This window comes from Bacillus rossius, chromosome 1 (assembly GCF_032445375.1).
Source record: "Bacillus rossius redtenbacheri isolate Brsri chromosome 1, Brsri_v3, whole genome shotgun sequence".
Classification (NCBI taxonomy): Eukaryota; Metazoa; Arthropoda; class Insecta; order Phasmatodea; family Bacillidae; genus Bacillus; species Bacillus rossius.
This window is the reverse complement of record NC_086330.1, coordinates 370044710-370049975: the sequence shown is the minus strand read 5'-3', so window position 1 is coordinate 370049975 and position 5266 is coordinate 370044710.

The following is a 5266-nucleotide window of genomic DNA, read 5'->3' as shown; positions in this document are numbered from 1 at the left end:
CCTCAGTATCCACCACATGTCCCAAAAACTCCACCTCTCTCCATCCAATGTGACACTTCTGTGTGGCACAGGTCAGGTGGTGCGTCTCGAGCCCCTCCAGGACCAGGGACAGGTGCCGCACATGGTCCTCCCAGGTCTTGGAGTACACGATCACGTCGTCGAGGTAGGCTGTTACGAACTGGCCAATGTACCCTTCCAGTACGCGGGCCATTATAGCTTGAAATGTGGCCGGCGCGCACTTGAGCCCGAAGGGCATGGCACAGAACTGTATGCGTCTACCATCGGGCACCGTGAACGCAGTCTTTTCTCTGTCACCTGGGTGTATTGACACCTGTCAATAGCCCGAACGTAAGTCAAGGGTCGTGAACACTCGCGCATTGCCCAAGCCTGCCAAGGCCTCGTCCACACTGATCTGCGGTGGTAGAGAACTGATGGTGACACTATTCAGGGGACGGAAGTCCACACAGAAGCGCATGGTCCCATCCTTCTTGGCAGCTAGGACGATGCGTGACTTGTGTGCACTGTTGGAGGGTTCAATGACACCATCTCGCAACATTTCGTGCACTTGCTCACGTATCACCCGTTGCTCGCGGACACCATATCCCCTGGGGGCCTCATACACTGGTTGGTCGTGCATAGTGGGGATTCGGTGTTCTGTCACCGTTGTGTGCCTGAGTGGGTCGGCAGTGGCGAAGACGCTCTGCCTTTCCCTTATGAGCCGCCTAAATGCGTCCTGATACTCTGGGGGTACATCATTGTCCACATCTTCTAACTTCGTGGGCTCTCTCGGGGGAGGTGGTGCTCTACCTAGTGCATACACTGCCAGGCGCTCATGTTTTCCGACATTCACTAGCCCAGAGGCCGGCGCTATCACTGTGTCATGCTCCACCAACCAAGGCTGTCCGAGCACTAGGTCCTCCCTGAGTCCCTCTACTACAACTGCTGCTGTCTGTATAACCAGCTCCCTCACACTCACCGTTATGATGGCGTCCCCGATGGCTGTCCCGACTCCGGTGCTCGTGGCCAGGCGCAGCGCGCAGCGTCTCGGTGTAACGTCCTCTGGCGGTACCAAGTGCTGGGCCACAAACACGTGGCTCGCACCTGTATCTACGAGAGCGGCCGTCGGTCTCCTGTTCAGAGGGATGGGTACCCGCATCAGCCGGTCGTCAGGGGTGGTGAGCTGTCCCAGTGTTATGCGTGTTTCGGCCGTGGCTTCCGGAAGGGGGTTAGGTGGTGTGGGGGGCAGAACTGATGGTCCTACACCCCCTGCTGCCCGTTTCCCGCCGGTTGTTGTTGTTGTTGTTGTTGTTGTTGTTGTTGTCGTCTTGGGCAGTCCTGATGCCAATGGAACGTGTCCTGCGGGCATCCAAGGCGACACTGGGGTGGTGGGCCTCTGTCCCACCGATTCCCCGCGTTCCGCCACTCTGGTGTGGTGGTCTGTCGGCTGCCACTCGGTGGGCATTCGATTGCCCGTGCTACCGTCTGCCGTGGACGTTCGGGCTGCGTGTCTGGGAGAGCGGGCGCTCTGTACTGGTGTCTGGGCTCTCGTCCGGGAGTGGTTGTAATTGTCCGGCGCCCCAGATCGCGTTGCAGGTTGCCCTCCGTGGCTACGGCCTGTCGTACATATTCTTCAACAGACCCATTGCAATACGGCCTGAAGAAGGGTTGTAATTCTTCCTGCACTAACGCGGTCACGTCCGGCAATGCTTGCTCCGGCGCTTCCCCTGGGGCTATGCGACGATAAAGCTGCAACTTGCCCGCCAGGAATCTCTCCACCGACTCCGTGTCCCTCTGTGCCTCGCCATAGAAACGGGCCTTGCAGCTCAAGACTGCCTGGCGGTCGTCAAATCGCTGCATGATACGCGTGGCGAACTCCCGCCACTGCATATCGTATCGCCCCCATAGAGTCCACCACTCACGAGCTCGCCCACGCAACTGTTCACTCGTGCGTTGTGTCCACTCCTCTACTGGCACACTGCACTGTAACATACACCTCTCACACCATCGCACAAACTCCCGTGGGTCTTCGTGCACGAGCCCACTAAACTCCGGCAACACTGTGGCAACCCGCACAGCGTACGCGACTGGCGGCGCTGCCGAGTTCGTAGGTGTGTCCCAATCAATTAGGTTCGGCGACGGTGTATTCTGGTTCAGTAACATCGATCCGATGCGGTTGCCTGAGCAGCCTCTACACTCGTCATATCCCCCTTTTTCCCGGTACACGGCACTCGCTGTGTTCGAGGCTTCCCCATGCATCTGCTCTGATGCTGTATCCCTGTCCCACAACAACACACCTTCAGCAGCTTCTGTCTTCACCTCACTGCGCCTCAGTGGCACGCACGTGCACGTGTTCCGACACTGCCACTCTCCTGTCACAAGGTCCATGCCTTTCGGTAGTTGACACGTTGCGCACATAACTGTCGATCCGCGCGGCAGCATTGTTTACAAACACTGGGCCACGTGGCTGCTCCGTCTGCGCAGCCTGCCCGTGCAGGCTATCCCCGCGCCCGCCCGCCCGAACACCGCAGGCGCGCCACGAAGATCACCGATGGCAGAATGGCGAAAGGGAGGAAAAGAAGGGGGTACCATGGGGCGTTATCCCGTGGAATGGGGAGGGGGTGGGTAATCGACTGGAAATATAATCCGGTTGCGGGACGGGAGATGGCGATGCATTATCAGCTGAACCATGAAACTGATAGGTGTTGGTAAGGTGGGAAAGGAATGGTTGCGTCCTCGCGTTGATGAGATCAGAAGTACTGTCTAGGTGGATAAGTGAATCAATTCATTGTCCCAGGTGGATTTTCACGCTGTCTGATCACTCACTGTATACTCTTTTACTGCACTGCACGCACTCTCTTGTGGACTTGAAGTTCGCCACACGTACGGGCGCCAAATGTCGCGTACCCGTCTCCGTAGAATACGTGGAGACGTGGAGGACGTCTCTCGGCTGTTTTCTTGTATTGCCTGGCGCCAGCTCTCTCGCGTAGAGCAGCCTCCTGCGGGGAGGCAGGGTTGGACTGTCCGGCCCGTGTAGCTGCCGAGGGACGTCTCGCGCGCTGGAGAAATGTGCGGTGCAGGCTAGTTGTGGTTAGTCCACGTGTTTTGGCCCGCGGACATGCCAAAAACAAAACAATACTCATACACACGGTAAAGAAAACGATATAAGAGATTATAACATACTATAGTACATAAAACAAAAGCGATAATAGCGGCGAGTTTATGGAGAGTCTCGCGGCCGCGTCTAGCCTCGAAGGTGGCTCGCACGGGACTGGAGACCCGGACGCCGGCGCACTGCTCTCGCGCGCACGGAGCGGAAGTGACGTCATTCCCAAAGCCGCGGCGCGCTGCGGACAGGGCCGTGATCCGGGCTTTAACGCCGAGGCACGGATGTACGACGTCAACATGAATCCATACTTTTGATGATAGATGATAAATTTTCAAGATATTGTCTTCACACGCAGTTTCGTAGCTGAAACCCAGGGTGAGCCAAGTGGGATGACTGTTTAGTATGGTTGAACTCTATCCGGGAGTCCACCAGACTAGCTTGCAAACTAAAAAATTGCGGTTGCTTGGGTCGTCAGCCCCAGTGTGGTCCACTAGGCTCGCGGCTGCTGGATGTTGTTGAATAAGTACATGCTCCTTAAACAACTCTTTAAATATAATTGTATAGACCGGAACAATTCCCTTGACTTTTCCAATCAGCAGCCTTTCCTTGAATGCATTGAATGCATCACTGCATCACTCGCCACACCTTTTTTTGATTTCTTTTTTCCTAGATCCCCTCACCAAGGCTTTTTCTTAGAAGAAGAAATCTATCTTCTGTTACCTCCTTAATTCTAACCAATCACGAACGAAATATTGAAGTTTTACACAAATTTTAAAATCAGATTTATTAAGTTGGGGTTTGTAAACTACGCAACGACGCAACAGCGCAACAATAACCAACCAATGCAAGAACACACTGTAATCTATGATATGTGACACAGTTCGTCCTCTATCTTTGTAATGCAATTAACGATGGAGTTAGGAACTGCCAGGAGACGGCATGCTGTGGCGTAGGTAAAGTCACTTTTAAACCTCACCATCACCATATTGTATACGCCCAAAAATTCGCATTAATGGTGCTTGGCCACGTCTGATGATGGTTAGTAAGTTTGAATGAGAATCTCCGTCGTTAAATACAGCCACTTTCATGAATAAATTGTCGCGGCCTCGTCTCTGGTGAAGTTGTGGAGACAGGGTGGACGTCGCTCGCTCGTTCAGTTGTTGTGTTGTTTGCCCAGCGCCAGCTCTTGGGTAGTGCAGCCTCACACTCCGAGGCAGGAGTGGACCGTTCGGCCCAGTGCAGCTGACCGAGGACGTGCTGACAAGGAGTGGCTAGCAGGAAGATTGGGAGTAGAAGAGAGGGATGCCCACTGTCTCACAAAGAGTCGCTAGCAGAAAGGATAGAAGTTGTAGAGAGGGATGCCTGCGGTCTCACAAAGAGTCGCTAGCAGAGGATTGCCCGCGGTCTCACGAAGAGTCGCTAGTGGATGGATAGGCAGAGAGAGGTAGAAAGAGAGAGTGAAGGAAGCCCGCAGTCTCACAAGGAGTCGCTAGCTGAGATGAATGGGAGAGAGGTAGAATGAGAGAGAGAGAAGGAAGCCTGCAGTCTCACTAAGAGTCGTTAGCTGAGGAAATGAAGATAAGGAAGGCAAGCCAATAATACCAGGTGACCAGTGGTGGTACTACCAGGGCCATGGCTGGAGTGTTGCGCCGCGGACAGGACTGTGACCCGGTTTTTTGTTTAATAAAGAGGAGGTACGACGTCAAAATAAATAAATATTAAATAAATAAATAGATAGTTTCAAACTTTTCCTTGCTGCAAATACTACACTTGAGACATTGCTTTGGGCGTCTAACTAATATGGCGCAACAATTAGCTGAAGGAAAAAAAGGTTTCACACACAGCATGTAATCATGCAGACATGGCCACCCCCTGTAATTAAAGTTAAGATTGATTTTATTGGTTCGTTCATATGGTTGATGTATATCTGACTTTTGTAGCGTAGTTTGATGCATGCCGGCTTACCTTGCGTTGAGTCCTCGGTTCTAATCCCGGGTATAAAATAATGATGCGAATAATTGATTGGTAACGAAATGATATAGAGATTGCATACGACAAAAACTGACCTATGGCCGTGGTGTTAGAGCCGTAGGCCACTTACTCCCTTCCTCGTTAAAAAAAAAAAAAAAAAAAAAACCAATATAAATCACAGAATACAGA